Raw genomic sequence first — 23,619 nt, 5'->3', positions numbered from 1 at the left:
ATCTAATACTTTAAATGCAATAAATCAATCATTGTACAATACAATTTGTATATATGTAAAGATATTGTTTGTCATTATATCTTATAATTAGACTGCGGAACTTTATGCAAAATAAAAATTGTTTGCATCAACTACAACAAACAAGGGCCAAATAATAATTTCTTTCATCCTTTAATAATGTTCGTAAGCTGCAACTAATACATTGATGTTCTTAAATTTTTAAAATTTGTCCATTGTTTTAAATTGCACCTACCCATTTTTGTTATATAAATGCATAAAATCCGCGGTCTACTTATAATTATACTGGGTGCTTCTTTCTTTTGCACAGTGGTGTACCTACATGTTTATGTGTACATAGTATAGTTAAATTGGTTTCTTCACGAACTATAAATATACGAATCGTAATCTCGAAATCTCAGAAGTTGATTTTTGAACAAAACGTTTTCTTTAGAATTATATTTACTTCGACAATTCGTGGATATTAGTGGATGTATCAACCACTATCTTTTTTGTGTTGTCTAGCTGAAAAAATATATGCAACTGTTCTATTAAAGATTAATTTGAATTAAAGTTTTTACAGTGTCACTGAAACCAGAGTTGGGCGTTATTCGAATGAAATTTCATTCGAATAACCAGCGAATAAAAATTACGAATAAATTTTTATTCGCTGGGTTATTCGAATAAATTTTTATTCGACTAAATTTTTATTCGAATGAATTTTTATTCGAATAACCCAGCGAATAAAAATTTATTCGTAAAAACCCAGCGAATAAAAATTTATTCGAACAACCCAGCGAATAAAGATTCATTCGAATAAGCCAGCGAATAAAAATTTATTCGAATAGCATAGCTCAGCAAATAATGGTGTCGAATGACATCGCGTCACCGACATCGCACGCGGCGCTCGGTTCGGCAGTCGGCACCAGCGACGTGTACTGTTGTGAGCTGACGAGAAGATCCCTGGCAGGAATGCGGTGACGTAGGCAAGAATGCGCACCCGATTGGTTGGCTTGGAGGGGGGGCGCCTAGGCTCACACGCAGTTTCGACTAGAGCGTTCTATTGGCCGACGCAGTCACCCCCACTATTCGAGTCGCGTGACGAAGAGAGGGAATCAGACGTACCCTAGGGTACTCGGTGAGGGTACTCAACGGCGTAGACACAAAATTCAGAATACTACTGTAAAATTGTCATGACGTAAAACTTTCTTATTTTCCTATTCTTATTATATAATGTTCAAATCAGTATTGACATTAACATTCTACAGCACATATTAATAATCGTATATATATTATAAGCGCTCTCTCTCTCTCTCTCTCTCTCTCTCGCTCTCTCTCTCCCGCTCTCTCTCTCTCCCGCTCTCTCGCTCTCTGTCTCTAATGTAAAAAGCTAAAAAAAAAAGTATAAAAAAAGTTACTACGACGGGACTCGAACCCGAGTCCACGGCATAGCAGTTCAGCTCGCTGCCGCTACGCCACACCATTACTTACAAGGAGACCCCGCGTATCGAGACACCCAGATCTGAACGAAATTTTGTGTGAACATAGCTTAGACATCCTCATGAACTATCCCATTGGCTTTCTCTTGAATGGGCACCCGTTTTCGAGATAATCGATATTGAAATGCGACATGTAAGTTATATTCAATGAGTGAAAGCCTCTTGTCACAGCAGTCTGTGGCCCAGTGGGTTGAGCGAATGTCTACCACGAGGTTGGTCGGGGTTCGCGTCCCGTGTCGGCATTTTTTTAAAAATATTTTTTTCACTTTTTTTAAATTTTTCTACGTTCTACACATTATTTTTAATATAATAAATAACAAGTAATCTAGTTTTACGATAGACAAGATATATGTTTGATAAAAATCTAACATATTCGTTGTGGTAAGTATTATAACGCAAATTATTTTTGCTGTGTTGAGGCCTTTAGCCAAAATACGAAGACTCTAATAAATTATCATAAAACAGTATCTTTTCAACTTCAGTCTTTTAAGTAATCGCCCTGTAGCGGCCATCGGCACGCACAATGAAACATTTGGCGTGCAAATGGTCGGGACGGTTTGCGAGGCAAGCAGCAATAAAGCTATTTTTGAGCCGTTTTTAATGCGTACAATTTATTGTTAGATGTTGTAGACCAGACCTGGGCGACAATGGCCCGAAAAACATATGTTGCTCTACTACTTTGGGACTGTCTTTCCGAGCAAGAGAAGGAGAGAAACAGCAACATGTGTTTTTCAGGCCACCGACGGCCAGGTGAAGGGATAAAAGGAAGGAAAAGAAATGAAAAAAAATATAAAAGATAAAAAAAAATATAATTATATAATATTATATTCATTTATACGCCAACGTGAACGAGGTAGCGTTTCCGGAAGATTTAAAAAAAGAAAAGTGCAACTGCAACGAAAGTGCAACAGTATTTGTGCGGTGTTCGTGGTGCAGAATATACTTATGTTTCGGGTGCTTTTTCGACGACCATCACCCCACTACGTGCTGGCGGGAATCGTGGTGTTAATATATTTAATTTCTTGCTTATTTGTTGTAAACTTATTTTACATTATTGAAAAAACTTCGAAAAAGAAACAAAAAAATTTCCCCGCGCGGAAACATATATCTTGTCTATCGTAAAACTAGATTACTTGTCATTTATTATATTAGAAATAATGTGTAGAACGTAGAAAAATAAAAAAAAAGTGAAAAAAAATATTTTTAAAAAATTGCCGACACGGGACGCGAACCCCGACCAACCTCGTGGTAGACATTCGCTCAACCCACTCGGCCACAGACCGCTGTGACAAGAGGTTTTCACTCATTGAATATAACTTACATGTCGCATTTCAATATCGATTATCTCGAAAACGGGTGCCCATTCAAGAGAAAGCCAATGGGATAGTTCATGAGATGGTCTAAGCTATGTTCACACAAAATTTCGTTCAGATCTGGGTGTCTCGATACGCGGGGTCTCCTTGTTAGTAAAAGAGTGAACTATGTAAACTGACATGTTGCGTCTACAAAACTTTAATTTGCAAATATCTTGAAAATTACTGAATAGTTGCCTCTATAATGGGGTATATTCGTAATCAGGGGAACGAGATCTGTAACTCTGTAAAGTCTCAACTAAATCTGTGACGCGAAGGCTTTGCATTCTCCTTGTGTAAATTGTCACTTTTCATGACTGCAATAGGATCCTCGTATTCACGGCATTGAATATTGGCTGTAAGTCGTGAAATATCGTAGCCCTCTGTAAATACGGGAATCCTACTACTATGCGTCGTGTGACGTAGCAGCTGAAAGGGCGTGGTCACGCGGCGAGTACGGGACCGTCAGAGGTGGGGGTAGGCGGCGAGTACGGACCGTCAGAGGTGGGGGTAGGCGTCGCTAGCTGGAGACCTCTCTTGCCTCTGTGACCCCCCGGGGATCTTCTCGTCAGCTCACAGCAGTATGTGTATCGTGGCAACAAAGTATGTGTAAAGATAACGAAGGTCCCAGTCCCGGACTTAGGGTCTGTCACCACTACTAACCTAATCACTAACCACTACTATTTAGGCGTCAAGCGTTATTTGGAATAATTTACTACTGAATAATTGTTTACACCGAATGAAATCATTATTACATTCACGAATAAATCCTCATATTTTGTTTATTATTTTTTATTTGTTACAGTTACGGTTACGGTTAGGATCCCTGCCCTCAGCCTCGAGGTGTCGGGTGTCGATTGTCGATTGTCGCCGGCGCCGCGCCGGCTGCGCGCTGCGCATATTCTCCGGCCTTTATTCTTATTCGTTGCCGTCATTTAGAATAACGAATAACGAATAAAAGTCCCGGGATTCATTCGTGACTAACGAATAACGAATAAAGCGTTATTCGTTAGCTACGAATAATTTCCAGCGAATAAAATCGTTATTCGTTATTCTCGAATAAATCCTGGGATTTATTCTTTATTCTTTATTCGTTATTCGAAATAAATTTTGCCCAACACTGACTGAAACCATTATTTTTCTTACTATTAGTAATAGTGGCCATTCTACACTGTTTGTGCTTCCCACCGATTTCAATATTTTCGTGCAGTGTAAATGTTAGCTAAAGGATACGAAACTCTTGTAGCAAAAAAGGAGTAAGGTAAAGGTACCAGTAGTTGACCATTTTATAGAAAAACATAAAGAATAAGATTTTTATAAGCCGTTTGATGAGAGAGAGAGAGAGAACCTCGGATGACATACCATCTGTTGGTTAAATTTCAAAACAATTACATGCATAGTACCAACGGATGTCTGAATCACGGTGCATTATACAGGTGTGCCGACCTAGCATCTCTGTAATGCTGAAAGGAGGCAGATGAGTCGTAATTCTCTGGCTGCCGCCAGACGGCGCATGTTTCCAGGTACCGTACGTGTGCGAATGAGTTTGTATGTATTCAGCAGCGCGTCTGAGCGATGGTAGGTAAGGCGCTTTTTTCGCGCATGCGCGAGTTTCGTCAGCACCGTATCTACGTCCGAAGTTTGTGGGAAACTGTGGCGGTCTCGGCGGCGCCCTACGCCGCGCTGTGCCGCTGTCACACAGTGGGCCGAAAAACGGGAATAAAATATTGCAGCGTTATTTATGGGCTCAGGGTCATAAAAAAGTAGGTCGTTGGATTCGTCTTGACGCCAGGTATAACATTATGAAATTATGCGAAATTAGCGAGGTGGCCAAGGTACCCGATCTTCGTACATGACTGAGGCCGTCTGAGGTTAGAATAGCCGCGCATGCGCGAAAAAAGCGCCTTACCTACCATCACTGGCGCGTCTGAATACACACCCAATCTCATTCGCACACGTACAGTACCTGGGACTATGCGCCGTCTGGCGGCGGCCAGAGAATTACGACTCATCTGCCTCAGTTTTTTTAGGGAAGTCGGCACACCTGTATAATGCACCGTGGTCTGAATTCATTAAGGTTAGTAATATGCCGACATATTTATATTTCTTTAACGTTTCTGTTAAGGACAGCTGTACGGTTCAGGTAAAAAAATCCATACTTTTTGAGACTGAAGTATTTGCTTTTTAAATTCTCACAGAGTTTTATGAGTGATAAATGCAGTGTTTTTGTTATTCTAACTTGAAAAACAATAGTATATTAGGTTGTCAAATACTGAATATTGTTTCTGAACAATTTTCAGAAGTTGACAGGCGTCAATTACTGACGTGACTCATTTAAATTTGTTTACGATTTATAATGTATCCATTTTACTTCTACGATTGTTAGGAGTACAAAATATAATTCTAAATTTTGTAGCATGCTGTGTTTTAGAGGATGACCACATGGTCAATTATTGATTGCATTCACGGTCAAGTATTGACCAGTGTCCACTTTTTTAACACTTTACCGACCGATAGCCTATTAATCGGTGAAGAAAACGGACTGCTGAATAACAATAAATGGCCTGCCTGGTTGCCTGTTGAAAAAGTTGTGAACGAACACGTAATATTTTTATATGAAGGAAAACATTTCCCCGGAAAAATTCTGCGTGCAAAACTAAATAGTCCAGTCGCCAGGTACTTTTAATAGGAAAGTATTCCGAACTTAATGAAATTTTGACACGTCATTTAGGAGTACTCTGGGGTATCGAATCTCAGTTTTCGACCTCGAGGACCCTGTGCTAACTTGGGGTGGGGGGAAAAACCACGATTTTTATTACCTTGTTTTGGTTTTTCGCCTATTACTCAAAAACTGTGGGTCCTACGAACGTTTTTCTGCATTTTTTGAAAGAGCATTAAATTTCCTTCAAATTTCACTAGTCAAACGTATTTTTTGATCCAATAGGTACCGAGAAACAGGCGTTCAAAATTAGGAAATGTTTCTCAAAATGTCATTTTGAGCCACACATTGTGACATTTAGGAGGAAATTGCAGGTTTTTGGCTCACAAATTTAGTTTTTCAACATATCTACATATAATCTACATACTATGTATACCCCTTCCATTTTCACACTCCCCTTCGGACACCCCCCCCCTCCCAACCCCCGGGAAGACGAATTTGAGAAATACGTAAAAAAGGTCTCTCTTTCTCCAAAAACCCTAACATTGTACTCTTATCAATCTGACTTCACATGGTTTCAAAAATGTGTACAAAAGTTATGCCTCTCCGTCTTTAATGATTGTTTAAACATGTTTAAACAGTCATAATGTATTACTATTGCACATCACTGGATTCGGGAAAGTCTAGAGAATCTTTTGCTGTAAAGAATAATACAATATCTTTTATAATAGCATCATAATATCTGTTCAAAGTCGAAAAACGTGTTTTTTTTTCAAACTCAAATTTCTCAAAAACTGTGCGTGTATGAGAAAAATTAAGGCCAGATTCGGATTCAGCGCTAAAAACTGTATAAGATACACCCAACAGTTATATGGAAACATTTTTGTTGTTGGACAGTGTAATTTGCTCCGTTTTTCCCTATATTCGTCAGTTGCCACTTAATTTCATAATTTAGAACGCCTGTTTCTCGGTGCCTATTTGGTAAAAAAAAAGATTTACCAGTAAATTTTGAAGGAAATTTAATGCTTTTTCCAAAAATGAAAGACAAAAGTTCCCACAGTTTTTGAGTAATAGGCGAAAAACCAAAACAAGGTAATAAAAACCGTGGTTTTTTCCCCTTCCCCAAGTTAGCACAAGGTCCTCGAGGTCGAAAACTGAGATTCGACACCCCAGAGTACCTCTAAATGTCGTGTCAAAATTTCATTAAGTTCGGAATACTTTCCCAATAGACGCCTTTTTTCGACCTGCCGACTGGACTAAAAGCGACTATTTCATCCATGGAAATGTATGGGCGATTATGGAAGTGGCCAGAGATGCCTGATGTGCTGGACTACGAGTGGAAGGCTGTACTTTCTCATATCAATGAGCCCATGAAATCGAGCAGAACTCGCAACGTCTACTCCAGGCATGCACAGCTCTTTGCTCTCAGAGCAGCTCCCGTGCTCCCAAGTTGCCCCCCGTATGCTCTCAGAGCAGATCGGACGTATGGAAGGGGAACCCACTAAGCGTGACTTGTAAACAGAGCACGAGAGAAGACGAGTGGGAGGGGCGTGGGGAAGTGGAGAGCGCGCCGGAGTGGTCAGACTACAACAACGTAGACGCCGCCCCCACTCTCATACGCTCTTCTTCTCGTCTTCTCTCGTGCTCCGTTCACAATTGGTGGGTTCCCCTTCCATACGTCCGAGCAAGGTCACTGCTCCGACCCTGCTCAGGAGCAGGGTCGATTGCTCCTGCTCCCAAATCGTCCACCTGTGCATGCCTGGTCTACTCTGTTCCTGAATTTACCTTTTTATGGAATTGATTTGTTTTATTTCTTATTTTATTCTTTAATTATAATTTGTGCTAGTAATTGTTGAAACTAAATGATAGTAAAACGATTCCCAACATTATTGCTTTAACCCTCTTTCTAGTATAAGTGGTCAACTACTAACGAACAGAACGTCAATTACTAGATTTTTCATTCTCAAGAGTGGTCAACTTCTGAAGCAATTACTGAATTTTTTAAATATGTTTCTTAAATTTGTATAAGTAAACTTTTTTTAACAAGTGGCCTTGGTACACAATCTAGAAGACTTAAAGAGTGTCTTGAGGCATCGACTCTCGCTATTTGATGACAGAGCAAGTGGTTACTATTGTTCGCGTGGAAAACTTCTCTTAACTGGTCAACTAAATACTAGTATATTTCGGAAACTATGAGAGATAGCGAAAAACTGAATAGAATCAATCTTATGGCACATTTTGAGAGCTTTAATTTTGTATAGAATGGTCTCATCGCTAGAACACATAGTTTCCGAGATAGCGGAAAACTGAATAGAATCAATCATTTGGCACATTTTGTCAACTTTAATTTTGTATAGAATGGTTTTATTGCTGGGACACATAGTTTCCGAGATATAAGCGGAATACCAAAAAAAGGGTCCTTCTACGTGCCCCCCTGCACCCCGCTCACCTCCTAGGAGTAGGGACTTTTTAGTATGTTTACCTCCTAACTAGTCCAAACAAAGGCCCAAAGTTAAAAATTGTGTTCCTTCCATTTCCCTCTACACCCCCCTTATGAGCATTCATTGACTGGACTATTACTTTTAAGGCTCGGTTGGTTTAGTGTTAATAAATAATGGCAAGAATCACTATAGCGCGGTTTATTAAGGTCATATTTGTAATTAGGGACTGTCTAATTTCGTGAATGCATGCATTCAAATTTACTTAAAAATGTGTTGTTGTTGGATGCAGTAGGTATGCCAGAAAGATAAATTCGCGACAAAAAAGGAGCTTTGTTGACCCGCCTTTTGTAAAAAATGGGATAAATGGATATCATGTCCTTTGACCGAGGAGAATAAACAGGCGACGCGACGCACAGACTCGCGTTGGTGTTGCTTCTGGACTCGTCAAAAAATAGAGGTCAGATGGAAAGATTTACTTCATTGTAACTAACGCTTCTTTTTGTCTGTGTCTATGACAAACATTTTCGTGAATACATATGTTCGAGTAACTGTGTTTTAAATGTAGAATTTCCCTCAATGTAGGATTTCCCTCAATTTAATGATTTTACTTGAAAACACTAAAAACATGATTTCCATTCATAAGAATGACGTTCTTGTTACTGCAGTTGTTGGAATTTTCCTTTAGTTGGGTGATTCGGTCATTTCTGTTTGAATCAAGTGACAGTTCGAAGGCTCCTAAAAAATAACGACGAAAGTGCATCACGGTTGAAGACTTGGAGGGTAACAAAAACAGGGGAAAGCATAGAATGAAAGATACAAAGGTATGTACTTGCTAAATATATGTATTATGATATGTGTAGATAGGATCAATATTGTAGGAAATGAAGTATACATATAAGAAAGGAATGAATACATGAAATTCGCGTGAGGGGATGTTGTAAATGCGTGGAATCTAGTTTGTAATAAACACAGCGTACGAGTATTGTTAGAGACGGAATGAAAAAGAGCAGAGTCAGAATTGAACAGAATTGAACAGAGTTGAACAGAGTTGAACAGTGAAAGAGTGCGGTAAAATAAGGTGATTAAATAGATAAAGGAAGAACCAAACACACATATAAGAACCCGTTTTATTTACATTTTCCTTTCTCTGATGTCGAGTCACACTCGACAAAGGAGTGCAAAGGGTTAACACAGTTCCATAATTACTAAGTTACGACTATACAATAAAGTCGCGTTATTTTGGAAACGGCTGTGTTCTGTACGGAGAAATATCGTGTAGGGCAGGCATGCAAAGGTGGACGATTTGGGAGCAGGAGCAATCGACCCTGCTCCTGAGCAGGGTCGGAGCAGTGACCTTGCTCGGACGTATGGAAGGGGAACCCACCAATTGCCACGAGAGGACGAGTGGGAGGTGCGTGTAGAAGTGGAAAGCGCGCCGGAGTAGTCAGACTACAACAACGTAGACGCCGCACAGTGGGACGAATGTACGAAAACCCGCGACATTGACTAAAATTTGAAGTTTATTATAAGACTTTGGTGGCATATACAGGGTGTCCCAAAATTCGTGAAAATCCCGAAAAGGGGTGGTTCCTGAGACCATTCCAAACGACATTTTCCTTTGCAAAAATTTCATCCGCGGCTTTGTTTAGGAGTTATTAACGAAAAACACGGACCAATCAGAGCGCGACCTAGACGCGAGTTGCCACAGTCGGCCAATAGACATTTGGCGCACCGGGCGGACTGTGGCAACTCGCGTCTAGGTCGCGCTCTGATTGGTCCGTGTTTTTCGTTAATAACTCCTAAACAAAGCCGCGGATGAAATTTTTGCAAAGAAAAATGTCGCTTGGAATGGTCTCAGGAACCACCCCCTTCCGGGATTTTCACGAATTTTGGGACACCCTGTATATTGCTGAGAGCTGACAAGAAGATCCCTGGCAGGAATGCGGTGACGTAGGCAAGAATGCGCGCCCGATTGGTTGGCTTGGAGGGGGGGGGGCGCCTAGGCTCATCACGCAGTTTCGACTAGAGCGTTCTATTGGCCGACGCAGTCACCCCCACTACTCGAGTCGCGTGACGAAGAGAGGGAATCAGACGTACCCTAGGGCAGGCCTGGGCGCGGTTGGCTCGGGGAACACATGTTGCAGCTTCTCCTCTTCGTTTGGTCGGCAAGTCAGTCCCCACCACGGTCACTCCGACTCTTCCCTTAGCCTTAGCCTTAGCCTTGGCACGAGCACCCCCACGAAATTAAAGGAATTGGTAAATGCCGCTAGTTCCACAGCTTCGGGCAAGGGTCTTATGTGCGTGTACATGTTTACATAGTAGTGGTGAGTAACCTGCCGGTGCAGCATCGTGGGGGTGCTCGTGCTAGAACTAAGGCTATGGCTAAGGCTAAGGCTAAGGGAAGAGTCGAAGTGGCCGTGGTGGGGACTTACTTGTCGACCAAGCGAAGACGAGAAGCAGCAACATGTGTTCCCCGAGCCAACCGCGCCCAGGCCTGCCCTAGGGTACTCAGTGAGGGTACTCAACGGCGTAGGCACAAAATTCAGAATACTGCTGAAAAATTGTCATGACGTAAAACTTTCTTATTTTCCTATTCTTATTATAAAATGTTCAAATCAGTATTGACATTAACATTCTACAGCACATATTAATAATCGTATATATATATTATAATCCTATCTGTAATTAACACCATAAATTAATATCTTTCTATTATATTTATACATTTTTCTATTGTATAAAATAGTTTTTGAGAGAGAGAGCGGGAGAGAGTTTTCGTAAGTTTATTCCAGAATTCATAATTCTCTCTCTCTCTCTCTCTCGCTCTCTCTCTCGCTCTCTCTCTCTCGCTCTCTCTCGCTCTCTCTCGCTCTCTCTCTCCCGCTCCCTCTGTCTCTCCCGCTCTCTCGCTCTCTGTCTCTAATGGAAAAAGCTAAAAAAAAAATATAAAAAAAGTTACTACGACGGGACACGAATCCGAGCCCACGGCATAGTAGTTCAGCTCGCTGCCGCTACGCCACACCATTACTTAGTAGAAGAGTGAACTATGTAAACTGACATGTTGTATCCACAAAACTTTAATTTGCAAATATCTGGAAAATTACTGAATAGTTTCCCCTATAATGGAGTATATTCGTAATCAGGGGAACGAGATCTGTAACTCTGTAAAGTCTCAACTAAATCTGTGACGCGAAGGCTTTGCATTCTCCTTGTGTAAATTGTCACTTTTCATGACTGCAATAGGATCCTCGTATTCACGGCATTGAATATTGGCTGTAAGTCGTGAAACATCGTAGCCCTCCGTAAATACGGGAATCCTGCTACAGTAATTTCTCGTTCGTTGCGAAACTGCCGGGGGTTTGAGTTCGCAACGAGCAAATAGGGAAGCCTTTTGTGATTTATGACTGCGTCCAGATACACGCCGACCGCGCCGAGCGAGACTTCAATAGGGAGCCGAACATAGAGAAGGACAGAATGAAATACGGATCGCGTGACCGAAGCGTGTCGCCGTCGCCGGCACAATTTAAAGGCCCGTGAGTTCTTAGAATGTATGTAATGGCAGTGATGGAATTGTTAATTTTCCATTAGGCTTTTATGGGACTTTCACTAACTCATTTCTGGCATTTTTCTGATTAAAATAATACCAAACACGATATAATTTGGCCAATATTTAGTGGTTTAATTGACGATGAAAGTTTCGAACGTAACAAAGAAGAGCGTATAGGAAAGAAAGAGACAGCGGACAGTCGTTGCCGCCGTGCGGAGCGACTCGGCCGACTCGGCGTTGACAGGCAGTGGAGTGGGTAGGCACGTCGCAACGAGCGCGTAGTACATTATTCCCAACGAACGAGAAATTACTGTACTATGCGTCGTGTGACGTAGCAGCTGAAAGGGCGTGGTCACGCGGCGAGTACGGGACCGTCAGAGGTGGGGGTAGGCGGCGAGTACGGACCGTCAGAGGTGGGGGTAGGCGGCGCTAGCTGGAGACCCCTCTTGCCTCTGTGCCCCCCCGGAGATCTTCTTGTCAGCTCTCAGCAATGCAAGTCACGCTTAAAGTCTGTCTCATGAGAGAAGGGACTTGGGTAACGACCAGTTTGTGTCGTTCGCTGCGCAGGTTCGCCCTGATTGGTAGTACTCCCAATGCACAACGCATGCGCGCAGTGGCACTGAAGCGACGCCACGCGCCGCAGCGCTGCAGACTGCCTCATTCGCGTTCTACCGGGTGCACTCAGGTGTACTGCATTACGCACGCTTCCACAGTTTTCTTTGTGTTCTCTTTGCACAGTGTTTTTGAAGTGTCAAAATTATGTAGATACAATATATTAACACACATCTACAAAAAATGTACAAATTATATATAAAATTAAATAAAATATATTGGGTCTTTACATAATTCAATCATATTCTTTGTGTGTAAATCGTAATTTGTACATTTTTTGTAGATAAGTGTTAATATAATAACACATATCTACAAAAAATGTACAAATTATACAAATAAATTAAATATATTATTTATTACGCGTGCAAATAGTCCCGATTTCCCATTCCGAATCATTTCATGCTAACCCGTTTCACTCCGGTACACCGTGTACATGAATACTCGCGTCGAGTAGAGTGGGGAGTGGGTAGTGGAGTGGGAGCTCGGAGGTTCGCAGCAAGCCGCTGCCTCAGTCGAGCTGCGCGAAACGAGTCCCTTCTCTCATGAGACAGAGTTTAGTGGATTCCCCTTCCATACGTCCGATCTGCTCTGAGAGCATACGGGGAGCAACTTGGGAGCACGGGAGCTGCTCTGAGAGCAAAGAGCTGTGCATGCCTGGTCTAGAGCGGGCCCTGCCACAAGGCAACAAACCGCTCACATGTATTTGTATACGGTGCGCGCCATTCATGCGTCGTAGATTTTCTAACCTCACATATGGCAACATATGATAATTTTGTAATAAAAAAAAATTTCACAAAGATGTGATTTTTTTCCTTATTTTTCCCTTAATATATTAATATCAATTTATATTAATATTTATATTAACATATTGTATATATATACACTCTTTTTTAGTAATGTTTGATAAGTAGTAACTGTAAACAAAATATCGTGCATTTAAGGGATAAATTAAAAAAATACTGTTTGAAAATAAGCATCTGTTGTGTTTGTCGAAGAATCAAGTCACGCGAGAATATATAAGCGTTGTAACGTTTATAACATATTTATAACAATAACATGTCGTGTCTTTTCGAGTAGAACGTCGCTTCTGGATTGATCGATTCAAGGAATAGTTTGTGAATGACGAGTTCCGTAATCACCCTTCAACTGGGTTAACACCAGTTAAAGGCCACACGGCTTAATGTGTGTCCGTTTGCCTAGCTAGTGTACACACGTGTTACGTAGATGTACGAAGTTGATTAAATCACTTGCCGAGATTCGGCCGGGAGAGCGCGATAATTATCGCTCGTTAGTTCGTTATGTTATCTGAGTTAGTAATCAATATCTGTGGAAATCTGAAACATTGGACAGCTCAGTCCTTTGATATATACATATACATACATACATATATTTGCAATCTTCCCCGCGTTGTATTTTAATTAATCGTAAACTAAAAGGCTAATTTATCTATCATTTGCCATTCGGAAAGTGGTTATGGAATATTGCCTGGCTGAAGCGGATCAACTATAGAAAATAATGACGATGTGCTTGAGCTTGTGCACATACTGCAATCGATTACTATCAAACTCAACGATTCAATATTTCATATTAAATTACACGTAATATAAATAATACTGTGGTATTTAGGTGAACAATTTTTCTATTGATATAGTAGAATACATGCTCGTTAGGAGAGTTAGGAGTATTAAAAATATTTTGTACAATACAATGTATAACTAAAACAGATGTATCCTACACAGATTTAGATCGCAATCAGTGATTACTACAGAGTTGGGCAAAAATCAACTAATAATTAAGAATTACTAATAGTCAGATTGATTATTAGTCACAACTTAAAAAAAGTCAGTGAAAACTTTTTGATTAGTTAGTGATAACTACATGGAACTAGTTAGTCACAACTCTAAGTAATCAGCAGTTATTGCTTATTAGTTATGATTAATCATTAGTTAGTCTAAATGATCAGTTATCAATCTTTAGTCACCAGTCACTATTGTGCGATTAACATACATTAATATGTATACTTAAACCATATCGGAATTTGCAGTGACCAAACGTGTCATAATCAGTATTTTATACGTTTATAAACTAATAGGATATTTTTTTGTTATTATTATGTGTTATTTTAACTTATAACCATTTTTAGTCATTAGTCATAGTGAAATTCTGCTTACCTGTTTAGTCATTAGTTATGGCATTATAGTCAGTATTCAATATTCATCCTTAATAAAAATTTAGTCATTATTCATTAGTCATTACGCTCAAATACTTCAGATGAGTCATTGCCCATAGTCACGCTCAAGTATTTACTTAGTCATTAATTATTAGTCTCTATTGTAAAGCTTATGAAGTCATTAATCAATAATCATAATTATGACTAGCGTTTGCCCAATTCTGGATTACTAGACTGCGGATGTGGAATCAAATAAACCCTTACATATTTTCAGTGGCGGTAGTCATTCGACATCTGAAATAAATAAGAAATGATACTAAACTCTATTGAACTTTATATTCATATAATATCATATTTATATCCAGTGATTACAATGTAATCGTTCTATATTAAATACGACATTTGCAATGACTAGATTAGTAAGCGCTACATTACTAATCAAATATTTGATAATCTAATGAACAAATAAACCGATGGCAGATCTATACGCAAAGGTTCGCTGGAGGATCGCATTCGGTAGTCAACAAACAGTATTAGGACATTATAAATAAGGAATAGTATTTCCATTATGTGTCTAGTATGTAGTACTTGTTTGAGCACCGTCCTTTTAAATTCGTATAGTCCATATTGCTGGTTTAGAACTGTCTACAAACATTCACTCTAGTCCAGTCAATGAATGCTCATAAGGGGGGTGTAGAGGGAAATGGAAGGAACACAATTTTTTACTTTGGGACTTTGTTTGGACTAGTTAGGAGGTAGACATACTAAAAGTCCCTACTCCTAGGAGGTGAGCGGGCTACAGGTGGGCACGTAGAAGTCATCTTTTTCGGTTTTCCGCTTATATCTCTGAAACAATGCGTCCTAGCGATAAGACCATTCTATACGAAATTAAAGCTGACAAAATGTGCCACAAAATTGATTCAATTCAGTTTTTTCCTATCTCACATAGTTCCGCGCTCAAAGTTCCGCGATCCAAGATATCCGCGCTCAAAGTTCACTAATTGTGCTGAAAAGTCAGCTAGTCAAATAAGGCTCTTCCTTTTCACAATTAATGAACTTTGAGCGCGGATATCTCGGAAACTATGCGTAATAGCGAAAAATTGAATGAAGTCAATCTTATGGCACATTTTGTCAGCTTTAATGTTGTATCGAATGGTCTTATCGCTAGGACGCATAGTTTCCGAGATATAAGCGGAAAACCGAGAAAGGGGATCTTCTACGTGCCCCCCTGCACCTCGCTCACTTCCTAGGAGTGGGGACTTTTAGTATGTTTACCTCCTAACTAGTCCAAACAAAGATCCAAAGTTAAAAATTGTGTTCCTTCCATTTCCCTCTACAACTTTTCGTTGACTGGACTACTCGTTTATACACTTGTTACGTCCTGACGTGGACGTTTGAAAGATTTGAAGTTAAATTTAAAGATTCGGATTGAAGATAAAACGCAGTTTTGAACCTACCTGCATTCACCGGCTTCAGTTCGGGTAATTGAGGATTTTCTTAATACTAATTGTAAGTGACCTTGTTTGAGGATTTGGATATAGGTGAAATCGAAGTTGGGTAAACTCTTTAAAAATGATTTGACGTTTTGATTTAAATAAAAATGAACAAAGGTATATTTTAAACACCAAATTTCGAATACATATAGTTATTGTGATCTTATTATAAATTGTTAGTATTTACCGTACGCTGATTTCGCTCGAGATTCGCTTAATTTGACGCTCAAACGTTCGTTTGAATGATCGCTTATGGTGGTGGTGATGATGATGATAATGATGATGATAATCCAGCTGGTGTTGAAGATGATGATAATACTGATGCAGAAATCCGGCGGGTTAACATGCCTTCACGAGCTTAACTGAACTTTAAATACTGAACTCAGAATATCGACTGACTTGAACTTTGAAATATTGACTGACTGTGACGAACGACGTAATGATTTCGGACGACTTTCGAACAGCGACCGAATAAATTCGAACATGGACTGGGTTGGATTTCATGAAGAGCCATCCCTTTTATAGATTAGTCAATCCTTTGTTCTGAGCCTAATCTCCATGGGGTGAGTGTATCCTCGAGCATTCTTCGAAATCAGTTTTCCTATGAACTATTACCTCTCGACCGGATGAAGAGTCTTATACATTCTGCCAGTTAATTAGTCACCAGCTTATTATTTATCAATCTTTGTTCATTTCAAAGTATCGATCTTCACATTCTTCAGCGATGAACAGTTTTTAACGGATATGCATTCGCAATTTATATTTCAAATCATCGCTTTATATTTAATAATAATACATTTCGCTGTGTTCTGAATTTATTCAATGATATTCTAAATTTAAGTCGAGTTTAAGTTTAAAATAAATCACATGAGTTAACAATTCCATATAATCAGCTGTGAAATATATCTTATACATTTTTCTTAATTCTATTGGTTCTGCCACTCGCAATATGATATAATATACGACAGATCAATATTAATTATCAACAATAGTATTTAATATTTAATTTCTCATACAACATTATTAAAATATATGTTATACATGATTATGATCAATTATTATTGATGGCTGAACCAACGGACGTGATACACTAAATTCAAACAAAAATTGTGCTTGTTTCCTGAATTACACATTGTATCACGTTAATAATGAAATATACGTATGCATACTTGTAGTGCACAAAATTGATACCTTTATTGTCTCCACTTGCAAGTGCAGGCACGCCACTTACAATTTAATTATTATAACAATTCTTAAATATTTTGAACTGTCTGATGTTTCCATAATTAAATACAAAATAGTGAATAAAGCAACATATGTACAGGGTGAGTCTCGTAACGTGACGATCTCAAATAACTTGTAAGTTATTTGTTTTACAAAAAAATGTTCAAACAAATGTTGCATGGTTCCTAGGAGGACATACAGTGCTGCAATCAGATTTTTGTTAATTCGATTTTTTATCAAGATATAGAGGTTACCTTCAGTTTATTAAGTAGAATGCCCAATATTTTTGATTGAACTCGGATGAAGCATAAAATTCTGCGTAAAAAGTATTGACCTTCATATATCATAAATCTAATAGTTAACGATTATATATGATGGATATAATTTCCCATATGTATAATAGCTATTACCTGGAAGATAGTAGGTGCTGGAACTGATACCCTCAATTTGAATAAGTACATATAAGAAATTATATCGATCATATCTCGTTAACTATTAGATTTATGATATATGAAGGTCAATACTTTTTTACGCAGAATTTTGCGCTTCATCCGAGTTCAATAAAAAATATTATTAAATATTACTATTTAATAAACTGAAGGTGACCTCTATATCTTGATAAAAAATCGGAGTAACAAAAATCTGATTGCAGCACTGTATGTCCCCCTAGAAACCATGCAACATTTGTTTGCACATTTTTTTTTGTAGAACAAATAATTTACAAGTTATTTGAGATCGTCACGTTACGAGACTCACCCTGTATACGTATCGGTTGCGTACTTAAATATTTATTTTTTCACAGATGTAACCGATCATGGTGCGCCACACACTATTTCGTTTTCTACTACATTAACAAGGGAATATACAGGGTGTACCAGATAAAGTGTTACAAGCTGTTTTCTCGGAATCTAATGAAGATATCCACTTAATTTTTTTTTAAATTAAATGGTTCAGATTTCAGTATGTACTACATTTTTCTATTAAATGGAAAGTATTATTGATTTTTTGTTATTGTGATATCTCTCATTAAACTCGATAGCATTTACTTGAACTTGTTTTTATTGCGCATAGTTACAGAGTTATAATGAACAATTTGTTGTGAATTGAAACGTTGAAGAAACGAAAATATAATATAACATGGTTTCGCTCTAACACGATAAGAAAATTGCGAAAACCTTTGTACAACACACAAAAAAATGTTTGTTTTTATGTAATAGGTTTTCGGAACGGAACCCCCGTTTTTGTACTGGCTCTGGGTCTCATATAACACGGTTTCATAACACGGCGTTTTAGGAACCTATCTACCGTGTTATAGGAGGGTTACCTGTAATCTATAAAGAAAACCCTAAATTCTACTTACTCTTCGCATTAGAACAATACAGTAAAAAACTGAATATATACATTTTGTCAAGAAAGTACCGGGGATCGATCATTTACAAAGCCCGCTTAAAGGGAGTGTTGAAATACTTTTTGTCGCTAAGTTGGCACAGGCACAACTGTCCTCTATGTCCACGCGAAGTTTGAGCGTCACTTGTCATTTAGTTTATTTACAGTGCGCCATTTTGTCAGTTCATCTCAAGTGTGTTTTGCGATTTTTACAACGGATAAAACTATCGAACAAAGAATCGCTGTGTGTCGAAGCGTTGAAAATGTTACATAAGGCTTACGGTGAATCGACTTTATCAAAAACACGTGCGTATGAGTAGTACATACAGTCGATACAGTGCATTTAAAAGCGGTCGAAATGTGGTGGAAGATTGCCTCGCTCTGGTCCGCCATCAACGTCTTCAACGAAACTTCACATCGCTAAAGTAAAGGAAATGGTGACTGAATATCGTCGTTTAAGTCTGAGAGAGATAGCCACTGAAATTTCTGTGTGTCACGAATCAATTCGTACCATTTTAAACGATTGTTTGGGCATGAAACGCGTTGCCGCTCGACTAGTGCCGAAAGACCTGAATTTTCTGCAAAATCTCAATCGCGTCAAGGTCGCTGAAGACAACAAATCTTATCGAGCAGCCACTGTATTCCCCTGATATGGCTCCGGCCAACTTTTTTCTTTTTCCAAAACTCAAATTACCACCTCGAGGCACCCGTTTTCAGTCGATAGGTGACATAAAAGAGAATTCGCGGCGAGTACTGAAGTTGATTCCAAAGAATGCATTTAAAAAAATGTTTTGATAATTGGGTTATTCGTTGGCATAAGTGTATTATTTCGAAAGGGGCCTACTTTGAAGGCGATACAATAAATTTGGATGAATAATACATATTTTGTGTTTCATTCACCAATTCCCGGTACTTTTCTGACAGAATGTATACTACAGTTTAGTGTTCGAGATAATCATTTGTTGAATAATTGATTTAGTAGTTGGTTGGTATTATAGTGTAGAAGTAATTCCGGAAGTTATTAAGGGTGGGCCAAGCAAGGCTGCACTTTACAAGTAATTATACCGAAATTAAACTATTAATTTATCTATCCGACTCGCCTTGTTCACAGCGATGAACATGGGACGAAGCGTGAAAAGCACAGGGTGTACCAGAGCTGCGGGAAAGAAGTTACACTTTACGTGAAAACTTGGGAAAAGTTCTTAAATGAACGAGTAAACGACAAATTTGTCGTCACACTTTGCATAGAAAATGTAGCTGCTTAAATCGTTTGAAACTTGTTCTATGTGTATCGCCGATCGTTAACAGATTATTCGCGAACAATAAGAATTGTTGTCTGTTGATAATCATAACAAGTTATGTTAGGATAAACTGTACAATGATTGGCACCCTAAGCCAAAATCGTAGTAAAAATCTTTTTATCTTTTCTTGAAATGTTTGAACGAGCTTAACTTGCTATTATTATAAGCTAATAGAGATTTTCCAGAAAAATCAAATAGTTTTACGAGTCATAAATCTTTTATTATAAAATATATTCAGTGAATAACAATCGTAAGACAAATAGTACAGTCATTGGCACATTTGGTACAGTTATTGGCACAACATGTATCAGTTATTGGCACTGAAGAACTGAATAGGAATTATTAACTTAATAAAGAAAAATAATGAAAATAGTTGGTACTGCATGTAGGTTTAAATTCTGCATAATATATAATTTATGTCTGAACTAATATCATGAGCTTAATACATACGTAGAAATAGCTTGAGACGAAGATAATGCTCAAAGAAAAAAAAGGAAAATATTTTAAAGTTTACACGTGTCATCCGATTCAACTCTTCCTTTTGTGGTGAATGTTCCTCTTGTGTAAACGAATAATTTTATTTTTGTTTATTTAAGATTAAGGTTATTTATTTATGATGTACAGTTTGTAGCTTCTTCCCTCTCCCTTTTTCATTTTTCCCTTTCCATTTCTTTCTTCCGCCGTTTTTGTTGGCCATGCCATTTTGAATTGCCTCTATGTATTGCCTGAAGTAAATCTGCCTCAGAGTATTTTTTAGTATATCTTATCCTTCTTCTTCTTCTCTCTCTTCTCTCTTCTTTAATTAATATATAAAAATGGACGTTTGTATACATATATGTATATGATTAATAGACTTCGAAACTGTTTGACTGATCAACATGAAACTTGGCACATATATGTATTTTTTGATGGATAAGGTTTTTACGCTATTCAATTTGTTGTAACTCGCCGCTGTAGATGGCGCTGTAATACATCAACTTCTATACCGTTGAACCTATCGCTATGAAAATTGGTATACATAAATATTTGAGCACGAGGAATATTTTCGCGCTATCCACTTTGTAACTCGCCATCATATTGACGACAAAACAGAATCTTCTGTGACAGATAAAAACATGCTTTTAAAAAATACTGAACCACAGCAACGCGTGGCGGGGGAAAGCTAGTTCTATATAAGAATATGAGTGGTTTGCACAAGTAGGTAAATAAATAGTAAAACGATTAACTCTCTGACGTCCATTGTAATGATTGGCACCTTATTATCCTATAGTGATTGGCCCCTTCAATGTACAATGATTGGCAGTGCCAAGAATTGATAAGAAGACTTATTTCAACGAATTACAGTCATATTTCTAATTTGTTTTAAAGATCTAAAGCATTAATCTTTCGAATATTAAAAAAATCCAAAACTGTATATCTAGTAATTGGCATAGGTGCCAATTAATTAAACTTCCATACAAATAAATGAGCAATTCATTGGCATCTGAAAATCTGAGGTGATATCTGACATAATCAGTAAGAAGTAAATGTTAAACAGACTATTTGATTTGTAATTAAACATACACGCACTTATTACATATGTAATACAGTTCCAAATTAAGGATGTTCTGGAGGTACAATGGGAGACAAAAGTACAAGAAATTTCAAATCCATCAATATACATATTGGCAATAGAAGCCATTCATGAGTATATTTTGCATTAAAAAAATAGATTAATTTAAAAAGCTTCCGTTTAATTAGTGAATTTCATGTTATATTTATTTTTTAATCAAATTGTCTTCGTATTATAAAAAATTGTAAGCGACTTTTGCGAATAATTGTACCCTCTGATTGTAGCTATAGGACAACACGATAAATTTTACGTTTTGTAACAGTTTATAATGTTTTGCTCTGTAACTGTTTAGTGAATCCCAATAAATTTTGAACATAATTTTTACTATATATAAAAAAACTGGAGTTTCTAGTTGCGGTTTTTCAAGGTTTAAATAGGGTTTGAAGTGGAATTTTTTATGAATTCTCCATAAGAAGACGTGTTAAAATGTGCAAACTTTAAGTTGCTATAATTCTTAAACGGTGCAGTGAATCGAACCCAAACTTTGGTAATTAAATTAATTTAGTAAGAATTATCTTGTGAAATTGTCAAAAACTTTGTTGCGTTTTTATATACCTCCAGAACATCTTAAGTTATGAAGCGATAATGTCCTCCTAGCATTGCTAACAGTCATATATGGAACTCTGTTATAAAAACTTACCACGTTGCTTTGAAATATACTTAAGAAGCAATAAAGAATGATTTTTCTTACCAGGAATTCTTAATATTTGCCGTTTAAGTCGAAAGTGCCAATAACTACTGAAGTGCCAGCAATAGTACAATTTACCGTATGTGTTCTCGCTGTTATCTTAATTCAACATGTAGGACTATCCTAATTGTCTGATGCTTTCTAATTGTAAGAATCAATGGCATTACGCAACAACAGAAACTCATTTTCTCGTTCAACAGTCAACTGTAATTGAATTGGTGAAATAAAGAACAAATATTTAATCTATTATATTTAAATCGCAGCTCTAAATAGGCGATTAAGTTCGAAAATCCGAGATACACAATTCACAGTTAAATGCGCGGATTATTATCCGTTGCGTTGTAGTATTCCGCTTACGGATGCAAATCAGTTAACATAGTTTCTATGAACTTTGCAGAAAAAATACAAAAATTTCTTTTCTGATGCAACTGGTAAATATTACATTTTTTGTTAATTTTACTGAAATTTGAGTAAGGTGGAGTGGGGTAAGTCCGCCCTAGTTTTTGTAAAGTTGGACTTTAAATTGATGTATTTTCAGTCTGGTATGTAGAAACTTAACGATCATGGTATCAAACTCTTGCCACAGTTATTACTGATGAATTAGTGTTATGTAGTATTCTAACTTTGCTTGAAAATTATCATTTTGTACAAAGTGTCAACTAGGACGCACTTGCCCCGAAAATGGGGCAAGCCAACCTACTATTTCAATGAATGAAAAGGAATGCGCCTCTTAAAAGAGTTTCATTTAGCAATTTTTGCAAAAAGTACATTTGAATATTAATATTAATGACAACATTATTTATCATACCTGAAATAGTAAATAAGTTGTTGATTAATTCGTTGATTATCCTGCGATTATCAAATTCCATCAAAACTGCAATATGCAATAGGTATTAAACGCAAAGTGTATTTCCACGACAACCCGCGAGTCACGAGTATTGAACTTAGGATGGGTGAATTCAAATATAAATGGGAAAAGCTCGCGCGTCAAAGTGGTTTATATTCAATACTACCGATTCCGAAGATTTCTTTGGGGATCCTTAAAGCAGTCAGGTTTCGTGGTGGTACGGAAAAAGGAAAAGCTGTTGTATGTGTCACGAATAAATTTTCCATTGGTATGTATGCACGTATCTATATTTTACATGTAATAAATTAATATTCAAATAAAGTTTCTTAGTTTATACTAAGATTCTATATGTTACACACTTTTTTGTAATTTTTAAAAAATCATCATTTCATTTTTTAAAAAATTGAAAAAAAAATTTTTTGTATAATTACGTTTGTTTCTTCGGTGGAAACTTTCCGTTCTCTCGTATAAATTGCATTGTTGAATGAACTTCTTTCGAAAAAAACTAAAAAAACTAAAAAACTACTTGACCAAAATGGACCAAAATTTAATCAGCTCTAAGTTACAGCGGGGCACATCGATTGCATCATTCATCATCCTGATCGCGTTGTTACTTTTTCTGAAAACGTTAACGAAAAATTTGATTACATAGAAACGGCCATACGCACACACACACACACACACACACACACACACACACACACACACACACACACACACACACGAACATTTTGCTGAAAATAGTCTAATATGTCTGCAATGACCTTGAAACGTGTAGATCTGCTAAAAAA

Source organism: Lasioglossum baleicum, chromosome 11, assembly GCF_051020765.1.
Source record: "Lasioglossum baleicum chromosome 11, iyLasBale1, whole genome shotgun sequence".
Classification (NCBI taxonomy): Eukaryota; Metazoa; Arthropoda; class Insecta; order Hymenoptera; family Halictidae; genus Lasioglossum; species Lasioglossum baleicum.
This window is presented reverse-complemented; position numbering follows the sequence as displayed.